Source organism: Triticum aestivum, chromosome 4B (assembly GCF_018294505.1).
Source record: "Triticum aestivum cultivar Chinese Spring chromosome 4B, IWGSC CS RefSeq v2.1, whole genome shotgun sequence".
NCBI lineage: Eukaryota > Viridiplantae > Streptophyta > Magnoliopsida > Poales > Poaceae > Triticum > Triticum aestivum.
The window spans coordinates 56,227,867-56,250,383 of NC_057804.1; positions in this window are offsets into that span (position 1 = coordinate 56,227,867).

The window sequence follows — 22,517 nt, forward strand, 5'->3', positions numbered from 1 at the left end:
TTGATACTTTAATGCTATGGTTGGGTTTTACCTTAATGAACCTTTAGTAATTGCGGATGCTTGCTAGAGTTCCAGTCATAAGTGCATATGATCCAAGCAGAGAAAGTATGTTAGCTTATGCCTCTCCCTCAAATAGAATTGCAATAGTGATTACTGGTCTAGTAACATAGTCAATTGCTTAGGGACAATTTCACAACTCCTACCACCACTTTTTCCACACTCTCTATATTTACTTTATTGCATCTTTATCTAAACAACCCCTAGTTTATATTTACGTGCTCTTTATTATCTTGCAAAGCTATCCAACAACACCTACAAAGTACTTCTAGTTTCATACTTGTTCTTGGTAAAGCAAACGTCAATCGTGCGTAGAGTTGTGTCGGTGGTCGATAGAACTTGAGGGAATATTTATTCTACCTTTAGCTCCTCGTTGGGTTCGACACTCTTACTTATCGAAAACTGTTGCGATCCCCTACACTTGTGGGTTATCAAGACCTTTTTCTGGCGCCGTTGCCGGGGAGTCATAGCGTGGGGTGAATATTCTCATGTGTGCTTGTTTGCTTTATCACTAAGTAATTTTTATTTGCTGTTCTAAGTTGTTCTCTATATTTAGTTATGGATATGGAACACAAAATACCAAAAAAATTAGGTGTACTTGCTACTCATGGAGATGGGGTAACTCCTAAAACCACTGATGCTCATTATGTTCAAGATATTATTTACTACTTTGATAATCCTGAGAAAACCCCATTCAACTTTATAATGGGAGAAACGTTGGATCAACATGAATACTTTAGGGATTATCGCTCGACACAAAAAGGGAAATTTTTATGGGATCAATTTAGTATGTTGTGCTGGTATGCTCGTCAACTATGCGTGAGATATGATATTACTTGTTGCTCTAGGATGAAGGCTCCACACCTTCCCCTTTCATGCAAATTTAATGATAATGAAACCTTAGCTTCTTATGCTAATGTTATATATGATTACTATGATGTAGAACAAATAGAAGAATTTGTTGCTTTTAAGGCTGCTTATGAAATTGAATCTTTGTTTGAAAAGTATGAAGCTTTAGATGATGATGTTTATAGGCCTGAAAATCTTGCTATACTTAGATATTGCTATGAAAATTATGAATACAATTACTATATTAATGCATTTATTGAGAAAGTCTCCGCTGTCCAAGAAGAGACTAATATTTTGCAGGAAGCTATGGAAGAAGAAATTGATGAAACTGTGAGCTCATTGGATGAAAAAGATGATGAGGAGAGCGAAGAACAAAAGGAGGAAGAGCGGATTGATCACCCGTTCCCACCTTCTAATGAGAGTAACTCTTCAACTCATACATTGTTTAATTCCCCTTCGTGCTTACCGAAGGATGATTGCTATGATCCCATTGATTCTCTTGAAATATCCCTTTTTGATGATGCTTGCTATGTTTGTGGCCAAGATGCCAATATGAATTATGCTTATGGAGATGAACTTGCTATAGTTCCTTATGTTAAACATGAAATTGTTGCTATTGCACCCACGCATGATAGTCCTATTATCTTTTTGAATTCTCCCGACTACACTATATCTGAGAAGTTTGCGCTTAGTAAGGATTATATTGATGGGTTGCCTTTTACCATTGCACATGATGATTTTGATGAAAATAATATGCATGTGCTTGCTGCCCCTACTTGCAATTATTATGAGAGAGGAACTACATCTCCACCTCTCTATGTTTCCAATATGATAAAATTGCAAGAAACTGCTTATACTATGCATTGGCCTTTACTTGGTGTGCATGAATTGTTCTTTTATGACATGCCGATGCATAGGAAGAGAGTTAGACTTTGTTGTTGCATGATATATGTTACTTTGTTCTTACTACTAAATTACAAATCATTGTTAATTAAAATTGGCTTTGATATACCTTGGGATCCGGGTGGATTCATTACTTGAGCACTGAATGCCTAGCTTAATGGCTTTAAAGAAAGCGCTGCCAGGGAGACAACCTGGAAGTTTTAGAGAGTCATTTATTTCTGTTGAGTGCTTTTATATAGTTTAAAAACAAAAAAAATAAAGAAGGGAACCTAAAAACTTTTCAAAAAGGAAAGTGAAAGTGAGAGAGACAAGCATTGTTGAAGTGGGAGAGCTCCTTGAACTTTGTTCATGCTCACGGAAACTTTGTGAATCTTGATTACAGAAACTTTTCATAAAAAATAATTATCCCCTTGTATAATTCCATTGTATTATAAAAATAATGTGCCAAGGTTTGCCTTTAGGATGTTTACAATGCTTGTTGGTTTGTACGGTGCAGGACAGAAACTTTGTCTGTAGTGCTCGATTTTACATTTTTTGATGGAAAGTCAATTGGTTATGATTCTTTTTGCACTGCCTTTCTATACAACTTGTTTAATTTTCCTAATTTTGTTAGAATTGTTGGGGTACCAGAAGTATGGTGAATGTTAAGATTGCTACAGACTGTTCTGTTTTTGATAGATTCTGTTTTTGATGCATAGTTTGCTTGTTTTGATGAATCTATCAATTTATATCAGTGGATTAAGCCATGGAAAAGTTATATTACAGTATACACAATGGAAAAACAAAATATGAATTGGTTTGCAACAGTACTTAGAGTAGTGATTTGCTTTATTATACTAACGGATCTTACCGAGTTTTCTGTTGAAGTTTTGTGTGGATGAAGTGTCTAATCGAGGAGGTTTCGACATGAGGAAAAGGAAGAGAGGCAAGAGCTCAAGCTTGGGGATGCCCGAGGCACCCCAAGTAAATATTCAAGGAGACTCAACCGTCTAAGCTTGGGGATGCCCCGAAAGGCATCCCCTCTTTCTTCAACAAGTATCGATATGTTTTCGTATTCGTTTCGTTCATGTGATATGTGCAAGTCTTGGAGCGTCTTTTGCATTTAGTTTTCATTTTTCTTTTATGCACCATGCTAGTATGAGATAGTCCTTGGTTGATTTATAGAATGCTCATTGCACTTCATTTAAATCTTTTGAGTATGGCTTTATAGAATGCTTCATGTGCTTCACGTATATTGTTTGAAGTTTGGATTGCCTGTTTCTCTTCACATAGAAAACCGCCATTTGTAGAATGCTCTTTTGCTTCATTTATATTTGTTAGAGCGTGGGCATATATTTTGTAGAAAGAATTAAACTCTCATGATTCATTTATATCTATTTAGAGAGATGACAGGAATTGGTCATTCACATGGTTAGTCATAAAATCCTACGTAAACTTGTAGATCGCTGAATATGATATGTTTGATTCCTTGCAATAGTTTTGCGATATAAAGGTGGTGATATTAGAGTCGTGATAGTTGAGTAATTGTGAAATTGAGAAATACTTGTGTTGAGGTTTGCAAGTCCCGTAGCATGCATGTATGGTGAACCGTTATGTAACGAAGTTGGAGCATGAGGTGTTTTTTGATTGTCTTCCGTATGAGTGGCAGTCGGGGATGAGCGATGGTCTTTTCCTACCAATCTATCCCTCTAGGGGCATGCATAGTAGTACTTTGCTTCGAGGGCTAAGTACACTTTTGCAATAAGTATATGAGTTCTTTATGACTAATGTGAGTCCATGGATATACGCACACTCATCCTTCCACTTTGCTAGCCTCTATTTTACCGCCCAACTTTCGCCGGTAGCATGCACCGATTATTTACCTTCCTCAAAACAGCAACCATACCTACCTATTATGGAATTTCCATAGACATTCCGAGATATATTTCCATGCAACTTTCCACCATTCCGTTTATTATGACACATTCCATCATTGTCATATTGCTCTTTGCATGATCATGTAGTTGACATCGTATTTGTGGCAAAGCTACCTTCATGATTTTCATACATGTCGCTCTTGATTCATTGCATATCCCGGTACACCGCCGGAGGCATTCATATAGAGTCATATCTTGTTCTAGCTTTGAGTTGTAATTCTTGAGTTATAAATCAATAAAAGTGTGATGATCATCATTATTAGAGCATTGCCCCAGTGAGGAAAGGATGAAGGAGACTATGATTCCCCCACAAGTCGGGATGAGACTCCGGACTTCATGAAAAATAAAAGAGGCCAAAGAAGCCCACCAAAAAAATAAAAGAAAAAAGAAAAAAAAAAGAAAAAAGAGAAAATAAAAAAAATGAGAGAAAAAGAGAGAAGGGGCAATGTTACTATCCTTTTACCACACTTGTGCTTCAAAGTAGCACCATGTTCTTCATAGAGAGAGTCTCCTATGCTTTCACTTTCATATACTAGTGGGAATTTTCATTATAGAACTTGGCTTGTATATTCTGATGATGGGCTTCCTCAAATGCCCGAGGTCTTCATGAGCAAGCAAGTTTGATGCACACTCGCTTAGTTCCTTTTATTGAGCTTTCATATATTTATAGCTCTAGTGCATCCGTTTCATGGAAATCCCTACTCACTCACATTGATATCTATTGATGAGCATCTCCATAGCCCGTCGATACGCCTAGTTGATGTGAGACTATCTTCTCCCTTTTTGTCCTCGCAACCACCACCATATACCACCATAGTGCTATGTCCATGGCTTGCGCTCATGTATTGTGTAAGAGTTGAAAAAGCTGAAGCGCGTTAAAAAGTATAAACCAATTGCTCGGCTCGTCATCGGGGTTGTGCATGATGGGATCATTTTGTGTGACGAAGATGGAGCATAGCCAGACTATATGATTTTGTAGGGATGAGCTTTCTTTGGCTATGTTATTTCGATAAGACATAATTGCTTGGTTGGTATGCTTCAAGTATTATTGTTTTTATGTCAAATGATAGACTATTGCCTTGAATCACTCGTGTCTTAATATTCATGCCATCATTAGACTTATGATCAAGATTATGCTAGGTAGCATTCCACATCAAAAATGATCTTTTTATCATTTACCTACTCGAGGACGAGTAGTAATTAAGCTTGGGGATGCTGATACGTCTCCGTCGTATCTATAATTTTTGATTGTTCCATGCCAATATTCTTCAACTTTCATATACTTTTGGCAACTTTTTATACTATTTTTGGGACTAACATATTGATCTAGTGCCCAGTGCCAGTTCTTGTTTGTTGCATGTTTTATGTTTTGCAGAAAACCCATATCAAACGGAATCCAAACGGAATAAAAACAGATGGAGAATTATTCTGGAATATTTGGGATTTTCCGGAGGAAGAATCAACGCGAAACAGTGTCCAAGGTGGCCACGAGATAGGGGGCGCGCCCACCCCCCTGGGCGCGCCTGGCACTCTCGTGGGCCACCCATAAGGCGGTTGATGCCCTTCTTTTTCTGCCAGAAAGATAATTTTATGAGAAAAATTTGGGCGAAAGATTCACCCCAATCGGAGTTACGGATCTCCGTATATTAAAGAAACGGTGAAGGGGTAGAATTTGGGAACGCAGAAACAGAGAGATAGATCCAATCTCGGAGGGGCTCTCGCCCCTCCCACGCCATGGGAGCCAAGGACCAGTGGGGAAACCCTTCTCTCATCTAGGGAGAAGTTCAAGGAAGAAGAAGAAGAAGGGGGGCTCTCTCCCCCTTGCTTCCAATGGTGCCGGAACGCCACTGGGGGCCATCATCATCACCGCAATCTTCACCAACACCACCACCATCTTCACCAACATCTCCATCACCTTCCCCCATCTATATTCAGTGGTCCACTCTCCCGCAACCCGCTGTACCCTCTTCTTGAACATGGTGCTTTATGCTTCATATTATTATTCAATGATGTGTTGCCATCCTATGATGTCTGAGTAGATTTTTGTTGTCCTATCGGTGATTGATGAATTGCTAGGATTGGTTTGAGTTGCATGTTTTATTATTGGTGCTGTCCTATTGTGCACTCCGTGTCGCACAAGCGTGAGGGATTCCTGCTGTAGGGTTTCCAATATGTTTATGATTTGCTTATGGTGGGTGGCGTGAGTGACAGAAGCACATACCCGAGTAAGTAGGTTGTTTGCGTATGGGATAAAGGGGACTTGATACTTTAATGCTATGGTTGGGTTTTACCTTAATGAACCTTTAGTAATTGCGTATGCTTGCTACAGTTCCAATCGTAAGTGCATATGATCCAAGCAGAGAAAGTATGTTAGCTTATGCCTCTCCCTCAAATAGAATTGCAATACTGATTACCGGTCTAGTAACATAGTCAATTGCTTAGGGACAATTTCACAACTCCTACCACCACTTTTTCCACACTCGCTATATTTACTTTATTGCATCTTTATCGAAACATCCCCTAGTTTATATTTACGTGCTCTTTATTATCTTGCAAAGCTATCCAACAACACCTACAAAGTACTTCTAGTTTTCATACTTGTTCTAGGTAAAGCAAACATCAAGCGTGCGTAGAGTTATGTCGGTGGTTGATAGAACTTGAGGGAATATTTATTCTACCTTTAGCTCCTCGTTGGGTTCGACACTCTTACTTATCGAAAACTGTTGCGATCCCCTACACTTGTGGGTTATCAAATGTAAAACTGTATGCTAGCGGAATACGTACAGATAAAACTAAGGCAACATACATGTGTATGATTGGGAAACTAAGATGGCATTGCAATAGAGCACTAGAACAACACTTCAAAGTAAAAAACATGGTATGGTAGACAGATGAAGTGCATACTGATGAATAACAATGCATAAGATATTCAGAAGTATGATGTCCAAATTAAGCAGATGGCATTGTGATAGAGTAGAATGACAGTACTTGAATTTGAAAACATGTTATCATGAATGGAATAGGTACTGAAAAACAGGAAGGCATGACATATTTACATGCATGATCAGCATGCTAAGCACATGGCATTGCAACAGAGTAGATACACTCCAGGACATTATATGCATGTTGTACCCATATCACGGGACAAGTTAGAGCAAGGACCTTGTGGGATGAAGAGGATTCATCATCTTTCAGCAAGTCTTCTGAAGAACTGCCTTTACATGTTCCGTCATATTGGGTATCATTGACATCAAGTTTATTGGCCTTTACATTGCTCCGTGAGGTTCTTGTGGATATATCAGTGTGTGCAATTATATCTGACATGCATGGAAGACAACTAGTAGTTAGATTTATGTAATGAGTGCATGTAGGAGACGACATAAATAGTAGGACCGGGGTTAACTAGCAGCAACAGATCTCAAAAACTAAAGGGAGAACACAAATGAAAGCTACAGAATATGTATTGTTTGTACTCCTGATTAACTAGATGGCACACGAAAGTATTAAAGAACAACATAGGTAATACCAGAAGTGGTATAATACTATAATCACCAGCCTGTGGGATAGCATTGGTAGATGGATGATAACTATGGAACAACATTACCTAAAGAACAAGTATCTTAGCTGAACTATGGAACAACGTTAACTCCTGAAAAAGACCTGTAAGAGATCACATGAATATACAGTGAAATGTGATAATCTATTTTCCATGCTTAGATGAATAACAAAGCCATAAATGTTGCACACAAGTAAGATGAGGGTACAACCTATCTGGCCGCCATCCATAGGAGTGAGCATCATGTGCTGACTTGTCGATGGCCCTGCAGTTGTTGTGGCTGTCCATGTCGGGCATGCGCATTCGATGTAGGGAACTGTTGAGTGGGGACTATAGCTCCCTTCTGGTGTATGCTTCCCTTGTTGGAGCAGCTACGGTGAGTCGGAAGACGGTGTGGCTGAAGATGCAGATAACACATAATGTTAAGAATGACACATCTCTGAGAATACACTAAGAGATCAACAGCAAGGTACGAGAGTGGTCACACATCTGTTGACTGAAGACTAAATTGGGGTCACACGATTTTATTTTATTTTGGCACTGTCCGATCTACGCCGGATGGCTTGATGGCCGTCTTGTGCCTCCCGGCTGACACTGTTCGGAAACTTCACCGAAGAGCCATCGACCAACGGTAGAGCAGCCTACCTCTGCTGTCCGTGGCCCCGGCCAAAACCCCGCTCCCCGCCCACCGCACTGCCGTGGTTGTGCCGCCCCGGGCCAATCCACAAAGACTCCTCGTCATCCAGATCCGGCGGCGGCAGTACCTTCAACCCACGCAACTCTAAGATAGCCATCTAAGCGATGCTTCCGCGGAGAACTTGCCGCCCCACACCCTTATGTTAGACACCAGCCAACCAGTAGCCTAGGAGCTCCGCCGCCTCGAGGGGTGCTGCTTCCCATTGGGAATCGATTGGCCCAGAATAAAAATTCAAACAATTGACACCTAAATAAAGTGATTTGAGATGAGGGTGCGAACTATCTGGCGGCATGGTGAAGTAGGCAGGTCCAACTACCGAGTCGGTAAGGCCGACGCGGTTGCGGTGGCGACCGGCGGCACAGAAACAGCGATGTCGCGACGGTCGACGGCTACGGGGAAGCAGCGCCGGGACTTTGGACGGATCCGAAGTTGGAGCCGCTCCGGCGCTGTGAACAACGGCGGGGGTGAATCGGATCCAGTACGGTTCACGCGGTCGTCGTCGAGGTAGCTCCAGCAGCACGGAGTAAGAGGCACACGGCCCAGTGCAAGACGACAAATGGACAGCGTCTCCGGCATTAGGGTGGAGGGCGGCTGTGAAATTGGTGCGGTGGGGGTGCCATTTAGGAGGGGCTGTGGTTTCGCGGCTCGGGAGAAGGAAGCTTCCGAGGAGAAGGTGATTTGGCTCCCACGAGGTATGAAAGGGGGGGATTGGGAGGGGAGTGGAAGACGCATTTGTCTAAAATGTGAGGGGGAGTTACAGTTCTACCCCTGCCTTTAGGCTTCTCGGCTTGGGTCTGTGAACTGAGGGTCGGGGATAGTGGAGTAACTTTTCTTCTCCCCAAATAGTGGGCGAGAGCGATTTTGGGCGAGGAGGGCGTGTTTTGAAATATAGTGGGCGCGAGCGATTTCGGGCGAGGAGAGCGTGTTTTGAAGTAGTGGGTGCGAGCTATTTCGGGTGAGGAGAGCGTGTTTTGCCGACCATGGTTTATGAATTATTCGGCACATGTCATTTCGGCCGAGGAGAAGGCGCGCTTGGATGAAGTTACGAACCTACCCTCGATATACAACGGGCCAATTGATGCGTGTCCCACATAGGACGGTAATTTCGCGTCTCCCATTTATTTGCTCGGGCGAATTCCACTGAGCAGAGGATATTTATCGGTTCGTTCAAATTTTGGGAGAAGGAGCATCCACGTCTACCTTACCAAGTCGATTCGAATCAAATTTTGAAATATTAGTTTGCCACTTCTTTTTTAGATGGAGAGATGATGCTTGGGAGTAATGTGTTTTTACATGCTCGTTGCTAGCGATTTACTATATGACAAATAGTTGACCCACTCAAAAACGGGAATCAAACCCAAAATGAAATATCTCGATTCAATGAAATAGCTCATTCACCAGGTCAAAATAGTGAACTAAATCCAAAATTGAACACCTCAATCGAGTAGCACGTTGTACAGTATTATAGTACTCCATGAACATGTTGAATGCTAAATTAATGAACTTGTTTGATATACGCATATATCCGTTCATGTGTGGATTGCAGACACCATGTTCTCCAATTTAAATATTTGAATGCAAGTTTATATCGAAACATGGTTTATATCAGTCTTTGATGCATAAAACGCGACCCCCCCTCTCCCGGACTCCTGCTCTCTCTCTCTCTCTCTCTCTCTCTCTCTCTCTCTCTCTCGCCGACAATCTTCAATTCTGTCGCATGCATCCGACACACAAACCTTGTTGGTCCCTCTCCCTTTCTCTCCATCTCTATCTCTCTCTCTCTTTGTGTGTGTGTGTGGGGGGGGGGTCTTTCTAGTTCGCATGCATATATACTCCATCTATAGGTCTCTCTCGCACACTATGTATGATACTCTAGTCCAAGCTAGATATCTTGGGTGCACTCATCGTACACACACAAATTCCTTGGCTCGTTGCCCGTAACTCTCTCATGCACCACTCTGTCGTCTCGGAGATCTTCCCCCTCTCTCTCAAACTCTCCATCTACCTGGGTCACACATACACATGCATATCTCACTCGCACTCGATAGGCCCATCTAAAACTCTATCTCTCTCCCTTGTTCTCTCTCCATCTCACATGCACACACACACACACAATCTTATGCCTAGCTAGCCAATATGATGGGCTCTCACTCAATTGTAGGCACACGCAGTCCCCCCTATATGTATATGACTAGCTAATCTTAGTCTCCATCACAAACATGTGCATGGTCTATCTCGATTTCTCTCGGGGCATCTTTCTATTGCGCACGCACCCCCCTCGATCTCCCACCCATATAGTCCCCTCACAATGTTGAGGGGATCTCTCTATCAAAAACACACCCTCTTTCCCTCCCCATGCGTCCATGTTCTCCATGTGTCCCTCTCGACCTTTGTGCCTTGTTGGCCAGACCTCTATTGGACATGTGCTATAGGGGTGTCTCTCTCCGTTGCAAACAATCACACACTAGCTATCTTTGTGTATCTCCTTGCCTCGCTTTTCTATCTCGGAGATGCATGCGTGATATGTTCGCATAAGAAACGAAAAAACACTCTCTCTCTCTAATTTATAATTTGTTGTCACTTTCTCTTTCACACACATACTCTTTTTGCACACTTACTCATTCTCCTTCACACGCAATTGATCTCTCTCGACTTAGGCACTCTCCTCGGTCCATAGCATATAGATTTATTGAAAAGTCAAACATCACAAAGTTTGACCATGTACATGGAGAAAAACAATTACATCTAGAATGGCAAACATATACCATTAGATTCACCATGAGATGTAGTTTCGTATGATGTATCTTTGGTATCGTAGATATAAATAACATTTGCGTAAACCTGATGAAAGTTTCCAAAGTTTGACTTCTAAAAAATTTAAATGCACTGCATTATCGAGCGGATGGAATATCTCTTTCCCCCCCTCAGCTATCTGACGCACGAGTCAGCCTTATTGGGGCTCCTCAATCTCTCTCAAACGGTATATCTCCCTTGTTCACACATACACAAGTCTCGCTCGCGCTATACATATAGACCCATCCAACACTCTCCGCCCTTGTTCTCTCTCTACGTGACACGCACCCCCCTAAGTACCATAATCCCTCACTCCATCATAGGCGCAAGCACTCCCCCCTAAGTATGATTATCTCTCACTAGCCATCAGGAACACACGTATTGTCTCCTTCCATCCATACGTCTATCTCGATATCTCTCGGGGTATCTTCTATCGCGCACACACCTTGTCACTCGATCTCCCACCCATGTAGTCCCATCACGATCTCCAGGGGATCTGTCTATGACAAACATACACTCTCTCCTCCCCATGTCTGCATTTTCTCTGTACGTCTCTCTCGACCTCTCTCCCTTGTTTGTGAGACCCCTCTTGGCCACGTGCTAGGGGTCTTGCTCTCTCGGTTGCAAACAACCACACACTATCTCCTCACCTTGCTTCCGTTGTCGAAGATGCATGTGTGATATGTTTGCATAAGACACACACACTTTTTCTCTACTTTTATCATGTGTTGTCCATGTCTCTTTCACACACGCACACACACTTTTCTCACTCACTCTTTCTATTTCACTCTCTCTCCCTCTCTCTCTCTAGTTAGGGACTCTCTCACATTCATAAGCATATGGATGTTTTGAAAAGTCAAACCTTAGAAAAGTTTGACCAGGTATATGTGGAGGAAAACATTTACATCTGGAATGATCATTAGATTCATCACAACATGTACTTACTTCATACTATCATTTATCTTTGGTATTGTAGATATAAGTAATTTCTTTATAAACTTGGTCAAAGTTTCAAAAGTTTGACTTTAAAAAAATGTTGGAACTACATTATCGAACGGAGGGAGTAGCTCTTTCTATCTCTCTCTCTCTCTCTCTCTCTGCTATCTCTCACGGGCCTCCCTTCTCACTTGAACTCTCTATACCGATGGATTATATGCTCACTGTGTCAGCATATAGATCCGTATATTGTTTAGTTGACTGGTCAACCAGTCCACATGCTGCCTTGTCAACTCGTGTTCTGTATCTTCATGTGTTGGCCCATGTGGCAGTGGGTGAAAATAAGTAAACTAGAGGCCCATCTAACACGCGGTGTAGTAAACAAAGTTGAAACCACTCGGGGTAGCACCCCGCATGCTAGTAAATTGAGGGCGCATTGAGGACACACTTCTTCCGCGTGAAGGACGCACTCGCGCACAATTCACCACTGCGCGACGGCATGCACAGAAGGACGCACTCACGCACACCCAGCACACAACACACACCAGCACACGTGTACACCAGCGTCGCCGCCGGTTGATATGGAGGGCGAGGCAGCCAACAAGCGAAGGCGGCTCGAGCCAAAACCGCATCCGGCGAGCCTGGACTTTATCAGCAGCCTCCTCGATGACATGTTGCTCATCATCATCGACCTCCTCCCCACCAAATCTGCCGTGCGGACCGCCCTGCTCTCCCGGCAGTGGTGCCCCCTCTTGCGCCACGTCCCCCTCAACCTCACCATCGACAGCTGCCTCTGCGGCGGGGATTGCAAATGCATGGCCACAGTCTCCAAGATCCTTTCATCGCACCCTGGGCCAGCCAGACGCCTTGACATCAGCATGTTTAGCACCAACTGCAAGGTACAACCCAAGTTCGACGAGTGGTTCTTATCCCCCGCCCTAGATCAGCTCGATGAGCTCAGCTTTGAAGCTGGACGATGTCGCTCTCTGCCGCCGTCCGCGTTCCGTCTCACGCCAACGCCTCGCTGCGCCAGCTTCAGCTCCTGCTATCTTCCCCAGATTAATGTAGCGCCCTCCATTATTCTTCCTCAACTCAAGCAGCTCGGCCTCTTCGACATTGTCATCTCGAAGAAGGCTGTAGAGCACCTGCTCCGCAGCTGTACTGCGCTCGAGTACCTTCGTCTTGACCAGATCCATGGGTTCATTAGCCTCCACATCGCCTCGATGAATCTCCGATGGATTTATGTGTCTTGCTGGCCCCGCAAAAAGACATCAATTGTGAAGAGATCACTCCAGCTATTCCACATTATGGTTATTGAGAATGCGCCTTTCCTTCAGATATTGCTTGTATCGGATCTAGAAAGTCCAACAAAAATCAGGGTCATTGAAGCGCCGAAATTGACAGCGTTGGTGTACTCGTCTGCCAAATTCTTCGAACTCATTATTGGATCCATTATCGTTCAGGTACAACACTCATCTTCTTCTCCGTCTTCTTGAAATTCACATTTTTAAATTTCTTCTTGATGTATTTACGACTGTCTTCCAGAAAATGATTCCCACAAGCTTGACCCAGTCTATGTGCACAGTGAAGATCTTGGCAATAAAATCTATCGGCCCCAATCTGGATCAAGTTGTTGCATTCCTTACATGCTTTCCCTGCACGGAGAAGCTACTCATCAAGGTGAAACTTCTTTCCTATTAGTAAACGGTAATCACAATGTAGCTCAATTTTTTTCGTAATTTTCCCAAATTACGATGACAAGTGCAGTGTTCAAAACTGCATCTATGCACTGCACCGAAAGAAATGTTTTTAGTATTTTCTTCTCACGTGATCACCTACATCATTTTTTTGTTATACTACTATAGTAGCCTAGGCTAGTCATAGTGGAAAGTAACTTAGACTACTCCAGTAACTCTATGGTTACCCTAAGAGCAAGTACTACCTCTGTCCTGGTTACTCTTCCTATTTTGTAGTATCAAAATTTGACCATAAATTTTACTGACAAAATGTTAATGCATGTCACTAAGAACTATATCCTTGGATTCGTATTTGAACATAATTTCAAATGGTGTAATATTTGGTGACATGCATTGGCATTTTCTTAGGTAAATCTATGCTCAAAATTTTATACTAAGTACGAGGTAGTACAAAAGTGGGCTATAACGGCCCTCCACTATGTAGGCCAAAACACGTGCCAAATTCACTTGTGATGCATTTGGCATTGATGCCCCTCCATTGCTCACCTGGTGCCCCAATCTGGATCACCTACTTTGCTCCGGTGCCAAATTAACTCATGCAATGAAAAAACACTTGTGTGGGAGAGAGAGGACTGAGGAAATAAAAAAACACTTTTTTGGGAGAGTGAGAGGCTGGTGTAGTTGGTTTGATTGATTTGTTTAGACATGCGGGTCTGTGTGCACAGCGGTGCCAACTCTTTCGCATCGCGAGAGCGGTGCCAAAATCTTTTGATTTGACATCGATGCGTATTATGTGGCATACTTTTGGGAAATATGGCATTGGCCACATAGTGGAAGGCAACAAATGCCCAAGCTCTTCACGTGCTCCTAGGTAAATGAGAGGAAATAGAGAGAGAGAGAGCGAGAGAGAGAGAGAGAGAATATCAATAGCCAGCCAACCCTATCATATGAGCGAATGATATTGGTACCTATTGATGACATGGCAATCTTATACAGGCAACTGCTCTAATATGTTCTCTTCTTTTGCAGATAAAAAAAGACCCGAAAGTGAAAAATGTGCTGCACTATATCAATCTCATCGAATGCCTTGATCTCCATCTTACAGAAATTGATTTGATCGACTATCGAGGCAACACATCTGAGATTAAATTGGCCAGGTTCTTTGTTCTGGAGGCAAGTGTGCTCAAGGTAATGAGGTTTGGCGTTCTCTGGTGCAACAATGAATGGCGTGCTGATCACCGCAAGTGTCTAAGCCTAAATGACAAAGTCTCCGCAGAAGCTGAATTTGTTTTTGAAACATCAAGTGGCCAGAGACTCGAAAACTTATTTGCCCATTAGTGACTTGTCAGGGCGGTGGATTTTAGTTTGTACGATAATGTTGCATCCACCTAAAGTAATGAAAGTTCTTACATAAACTTCCTAGTAAACCGCAAGCGTCTAAGCCTAAATGACAAAGTCTCCGCAGAAGCTGAATTTGTTTTTGAAACATCAAGTGGCCAGAGACTCGAAAACTTATTTGCCCATTAGTGACTTGTCAGGGCGGTGGATTGTAGTTTGTACGATAATGTTGCATCCACCTAAAGTAATGAAAGTTCTTACGTAAACTTCCTAGTAATTCCCTCTTCGTAGGTGCACCATTACTCCTAACATTTGTACTATCAGTTTGAAACTTGTAATATTGCCGTGTCATATTCCCGCATTTTCAAAATCATGCGAATCAAACAGGTCCTGAGTGGGTGATGATGTTGTGCCTCCCATCTTTCACCAATAGCCGTCGGATCTAGATCTGACGCATACAAACCAAACTTCTCCATTTTTGCAAAAAGATGCCCACACTTGTTCCCTATTTACAAACAACTCCTTGTCTCTCACAATCAGCCTTATTTCCTCCCCACCACATCTAGAAGGCCATGGAAAAATCTGGCGCGATGGCCGCTGCCGACGTCGTCCACCCCTAATCTTGGTGCTGCGTGCAATGCATGGGCATCTACGCACGGGAAATTATGTCGAACACGGCTAGTTGTAAGCAGGCTAGCTCTACAGCCATGATGATAGTGACTGCAGACGGTGAGGCTGACTATGGTATGCCGAACACGGCGCCTATACTCAGGTGTCATCTCCGGCACAGGGTCTTGTCACTTCACTGTGAGGAGCAGCACGTAATAATTTGACCAATGGGTAGTACAGTGCTACTACATTGGTAGTACTACTACTAGTACTACTAGCACCACCGAATGAATTTAGGAGTACTACCACGTCCATCTGGATTTTAGTATTTGACTAGCAATATCTAGTAATGCTTGTCACTAAAAATGTACTACTCCCTCTGTAAATAAATACATGGTGTATTGTTTTATTCCTATCGGCGAGAGAACTTAATGTATTTTCGGTAAATAATATGATTGCATGCAATGAACTAAACACTGCATGTCATGTTTGGTAGTCTCAATTCATTGAAAGCATGCATGGCCCACATCTGTCATTCGTTGATATGTCATGAAATAAGAAACGAGGAGGGAGTTAATGTACCATGCCTAAGTGTTTTGGGATTATTTGGTTTTTGTAAGGTGACTTACACAACATTTTTGTTTACATGCATTAACATTTTATTAGTTAAATCAAAGGTCAAAACTTGGCGCAAAATGCAAAGGGGACCAATAAACCAGTAAACATCAAAATTCTCTCGTTTGGCCCCAACTAAAGGTCCGGTGAGATGACTATACTTCACATGCACGGAGGGGACGCAGCTTCATTGACTTACTGCAACTGCCTTTGGGTGAATGACACGTGGGCCCAACGGGTGACTGGCCCATCTGTCATACAACCAAAGGCAGGTGCAGTAGAGGGCTGAGGAGTACATGGCCAACACGCACATGAATTCAACGCAGTCTACACTTCTCATATAAAGGCTCCCCGCTAGTCCAATCTAGTACGAAATCCTACGCACCTACGCACGCTAACCAAGGGCAAGAGTGATCACTCGAATCGCAAGATCAGTTGACTAGAAGCTAAGCTAGACCCATGGAGGCGATGAGCGCGAGCATCAGCCGGCTGTGCCAGATGGTCCACGACGCCGGCCTGCGGCCCGGCACCGAGGAACGTCTCTAGGTAGTGCTTGAGGCCGCCAGGGCGAGGGGCCGCTTGGACGACAACTTCGTCTCCTTGTTCGACGAGGTCCTCGTCGGTTTCCTCGGCAAGTTCACCGTCGTCAAGAAGCTCGCCACCCTCAACGGCCACTATGGTGACAACCTCTTCGACGCACTGGTGGCCCTGCGAGTGCCCGCTGTCGCGCCGGAGAATGTCCACCTTGAGGTCGCGCTCGCCATGCAGCGCCTGGCGCAGCAAGACACCATCGACATAATCAACCACTTCTACGCGCAAATCGTCCACAAGGACTACTACATGCAAGAGGATGACGATAGGATGCTGGCCTTCTTGGACCGCATGGCAACTTTGGACGGCATTGTTCAGAAGCACGTTGAGCTCGCCGCCAATGCCGCTGCTCCTCACACGTCGGTTGGTGACCCGATGCACTAGGGCGTGAGGATGTCGTTGATGGATCCGTATGTATTTTTATCTTTTCATCAAATCCATGTAGTAGTATATGGTACTATTAGTAATTATCTTACCTTTCGCATCAACTTCATAATTTTCGTACGTACTCCGTGATAAAGTCATGTACCTGGGGTAGGGTCATGGATCTATCCAAGGTACCCTCCCCCAGGGCATCTTTAGAAGAAGCCGTCTTCCAGTCGACCTAGAGGGACTCCACTCGACAGACTAGAAGACACTCGATGAACATGAAGACACTCGACCATGAAGACTCACTCGACCACCAGGAGTTGAAGATCTATTCTGTATCCAAACGGTCTGTAATTAAGTAGTCTTTATGGTCATGATGACATTTTATGTAAGGCGTTACCAGTAACGCCTGGCCTTAATGTACTTTAAACCCTCCGCTACGTGGGCTGGCTGGGGTCTTGGCATCTTCTATATAAGCCACCCCCTCCACTGGCAGAAGGGTTCGCACCGCTGTAACTCTCACACATATAATCCAGTCAACCGCCTCCGGGCACCAAGACGTAGGGCTGTTACTTCCTCCGAGAAGGGCCTGAACTCGTAAAACTCTTGTGTGCATAACTACTCCATAGCTAGGATCTTGCCTCTCCTTAGTACCCCCCTACACTACTGTCAGACTTAGAACCACGACAGTTGGCGCCCACCGTGGGGCCGGTGTCTTAGTGACTTATTGGAGAAGTTGCAATTTTTCCGATCCCCATCATCATGGTTTCAGGTGGAGTTTTGGTTGAGGGCCGCGAGATCCGTCTCGGCGCACTCACGTTCGTCATCGACAACTCTGCCTGGCTGCAGGAGGCTCCGCTCGACATTGACGCGCTCCCAGTCCGCGGAGCTATGCACTTTCGAGTGTGCGTCCGCGGTGTCCTTCTGCGACAACCGTCGACCCAATATCAACCGGTTTTTGTGTCATCCTCCCTCCCAGCTTCCCGCCGGCGTAAGCGCTCCGGTCGGTCGAGGCTTCAGCGGTGGGTGAGGCACGCGGTGGATCGCCAGTCGACCGCCGCCCAAGTCGCGGCAATCGAGCCCGACGAATCTCTCTACGGCCTGTTGGACTGGCTCCGCTGAGACCGCATCCGAGTGCGATAGTAGTGATCCAGCGGCAGAGGTCCTGATGGTCAACGGACCGCATGTTCCCCCCGGCTTTCCCGGTGCCGAGGGAGGCAACGGCGGAGGCGATCCGTCGCACGTCCATGAGGAATACCTCCCCAAGCCCCTCAATTCGCAGCAGAGGGAAGAGCTTCGCCGCCGGAACGTGGATGCGCTTCACACTCCGATCGTTGGAGAAACCCCTGAGGCTTGCGCCTTGGAGGACGCGCGCTTGGCCAACCTGGCCGAACGCACTCGACTGGAGAACCTTCAGCGGGCACTCGACGACCGCGCGCGGCAACGGATTCCAGACTCCAGTCGATGCCAGCTCTTTCCACCTCCGACTCAGGTATATCGGACTCCGATTCAGAATCTAGCAGCTGCAGCCCGTATAGCAGAATCAATTCAGCCTTCCCAGGCAGATGCTGGCAGAGGCTTGATGCAGATCAAAGATTTGCTCCGCGTAGCAGGAGATCAGAATTCAGCTGTATCGCAGTCGCGGAACAGGATTCACAGCAGATCCGTGGCAGCGAATACGGTCCAGTCGGCTCATAGCCCCAGATCGCCCCCGAGGTGTGAAGGGCATGGTGACCATCATGATCAGTACAGGAACCATGAGCAGTATGATCACCGATTCGATCGCAACGATCGATGTCGAGTGCCTACTCCTCCCCAAGGGGTGGATCTTATGTGCCTCGACAGCAGGATTGATAGACGCCAGCACAGTGGCGGGCGAAGAATCCCAGTCGACCCCAGAGAACCAGGCTTTGATGCGAGATCCATCATCGTTCAAGGTCTAGTCGACCGGAACAGAGCTCACAGAGAGGGCAACGACAGAGATGTACCCACCAGCAGCCGAGTGCATGTCTCCGGACCAGAGTGTTTCAGCAGAGCCATCCGAGCCGCAGTGATTCCTCCCAACTTCAGGTTGGCGACTGGAGTCAGTAAGTTCAACGGTGAGTCTAAGCCTGATACTTGGCTTGAGGACTACCGAGTGGCTGTCCAGATCAGCGGCGGGAATGACGAGGTGGCCATGAAGCATCTGCCTCTTATGTTGGAAGGGTCAGCGAGAGCATGGCTGAATCAGTTGACACCCAGCAGCATTTACACATGGAAGGACCTCTCCCGAGTGTTTGTAGAACGTTCGAAGGAACGTGCAAGCGACCAGCAGGACTGACAGAGTTGCAATCCTGTGTGCAGAAGTCGAATGAGACTCTGAGAGATTACATCCAGAGATGGATCACGTTGCATCACACAGTGGAGAATGTATCTGATCACCAGGCAGTCTGCGCCTTCAAGGAAGGCGTAAAGTACAGAGAGCTAAGCCTGAAATTCGGTCGAACCGGAGACATGTCTCTGAGTCGAATGATGGAAATAGCCACCAAATATGCCAATTGTGAGGAAGAGGATCGGCTCCGGAGTGGCAAGCATAAGTCAGTCGCCCAAGAAACCAGAGGAGGGAACTCCAGTCGGAAGCAAAAGCGGAAAGCCGAGCCAGCTGCTCCTGGAGAAGCCCTGGCCATGACTCAAGGAAAGTTCAAAGGAAAGCCCAAGGGGCCTTGGAATCCCAAAAAATTAAAGGATAAAGAAGGAAATGACGTGATGGATTTGCCGTGTCACATCCACACGAAAAAAGATGAAGAGGGTAATTTCATTTACCCGAAGCATACCACTCGACAGTGTCGACTTCTGATACAGCAGTTCTAGGGGAAACAACCCAAGGACAAGGAAAAGGAGTCAGACAAAGCTGAGCACAAGGGAGATAGTGACGAGGAATACCCTCAGGTCAAGTCTACTTTGGTGATTTTTGCTGACGTTGAAAGCAAAAGTCGACTGAAAGTTATAAACCGAGAAGTGAATATGGTTACTCCAGCAACACCCAATTATCTGAAGTGGTCTCAGACAACCATCACATTCGACCAGTCTGATCACCCGACGCACATAGCCACCCCTGGGAGGCAAGCTCTGGTGGTCGACCCAGTCGTTGAAGGCACTCGACTGACTAAAGTATTCATGGATGGTGGCAGTAGTTTGAATATACTGTATGCTAAGACGCTGAAAGGGATGGGCATTCCGATGTCCAGACTTAGTACAAGAAACATGACTTTCTATGGAGTCATTCCTGGCAAGAAGGCCGCGTCACTCGGCCAGATTGCTCTTGATGTGGTTTTTGGTGATTCCAAGAACTTCCGCAAAGAGAAGCTGACATTTGAGGTTGTAGATTTCCAGAGTGCCTACCATGCTATTTTGGACAGGCCAGCTTATGCACGCTTCATGGCTCGACCATGTTACGTGTACCTCAAATTAAAGATGCCTGGCCCTAAGGGCGTGATCACTATTACTGGTAATCGCAAGAAGGCAGAAGAGTGCTTCCAGAAAGGCTCAAAGATCGCCGATGCTCAGATGGTGGCAGAAGAGTGGCAGGAACACCAGAGGAACGCAGGCCCGAGTGATTTGTTGCGAGCCAAAAAGCCTGTCACGGAGTCAGCGTTCAAGTCATCCAGTGAGAGAAAACTAGTTCACATCCACCCGACCGACCCCAACGCTGCTCCGACTCATATCTCCACAACACTCGACCCAAAATAGGAAGAAGCGCTCATCCGGTTCCTCCGTGAGAACTGGGACATCTTTGCATGGAAACCTTCTGACATGCCGGGTGTACCCAGGGGGCTGGCTGAGCATCGTCTGCGAGTCGATTCAAAGGCAAAACCTGTCAAGGAACATCTGTGACAGTCCGCCGTCCAGAAAAGGAAGGCTATTGGCGAAGAGGTGGCTCGGCTCTTAGCAGCAGAGTTTATCCGAGAGATTTACCACTCCGAGTGGCTCGCCAATGTTGTCATGGTCCCCAAAAAGGACAACTCACTTCGCATGTGCATTGATTTTAAACATATCAATCGGGCCTGCCCGAAAGATCATTTTCCTCTTTCCCGCATCGACCAAATAGTCGACTCGACTGCGGGATGTGAGCGACTGTCTTTCTTAGACGCTTATTCCGGGTACCATCAGATCCGTCTGTTTGGACCCGATGAGATCAAAACAGCTTTCATCAACCCATTTGGGTGCTTATGTTATGTCACCATGCCATTCGGCCTCAAGAATGCCGGAGCCACGTTCATGAGGATGATTCAGAAGTGTTTGCTCACTCAAATCAGTCGGAATGTGGAAGCGTACATGGATGACATTGTGGTCAAGTCACGGAAAGGTTCCGACCTGCTGACTGACCTCGCTGAAACATTTGCCAACCTCAGGAGGTATGATATCAAGCTTAACCCATCCAAGTGCACATTCGGAGTTCCTGGTGGAAAGTTACTCGGTTTTCTCGTTTTCGAACGAGGAATCGATGCAAACCCAGAGAAAGTGGGCACTATACTCTGAATGAAACGACCTGTGCGTGTGCACGATGTTCAGAAGCTTACTGGTTGCTTGGCCGCTTTAAGTCGATTCATCTCTCGTCTCCGTAAGAAGGCATTGCCTCTTTACCGACTGATGAAGAAGTCTGACAAGTTCGAGTGGACTCCTGAAGCTGACGCAGTGTTTAAAAGAGTTAAAAACCCTGCTTTCCACCCAGCCGGTGCTTGCTGCCCCGATCAGCAAAGAGCCTTTGCTGCTTTACATTGCAGCCACAGGACAAGTCGTCAGTACTGTACTTACGGTCGAGCGGGAAGAAGAAGGGAAAGCCTTCAAAGTTCAGCGCCCAGTATATTACATTTCTGAAGTCCTAACCCCATCAAAGCAAAGATACCCTCATTATCATAAGCTTGTATATGGGATCTATATGACCACGAAGAAAGTTGCTCAGTACTTCTCTGACCATACCATCACAGTTGTCAGCGACGCCCCCTTATCAGAGATTCTGCACAACAGAGATGCAACTGGCCGAGTGGCAAAATGGGCGATTGAACTTCTTCCCCTGGATATCAGATTTGAGGCAAAGAAAGCTATCAAGTCCCAAGCAATAGCAGATTTCCTCGCCGAGTGGACTGAACATCAGTTACCGACTCAAGTTCACTCGGAACACTGGACTATGTTCTTCGATGGCTCTAAAATGCTGAATGGTTCCGGTGTCGGGGTAGTGTTGGTTTCCCCCCGAGGAGATAAGCTCAGATATGTACTCCAGATTCACTTTGATTCCTCCAACAATGAAGCAGAATACGAAGCACTCTTGTATGGGTTGCGTATGGCCATTTCACTTGGCGTCCGTCGCCTCATGGTCTACGGTGACTCGGATTTAGTGGTCAACCAAGTGATGAAGGAGTGGGACGTCAGAAGCCCAGCCATGACTGGTTACTGCAATGCAGTCAGAAAGCTGGAAAAGAAATTTGAGGAATTAGAGCTCCATCACGTCCCCCGACTGAAAAATCAAGCAACCGATGACTTGGCGAAGATAGGTTCCAAAAGAGAAGCCATGCCGAGTGGCGTGTTTTTGGAGCATGTTCACACGCCGTCAG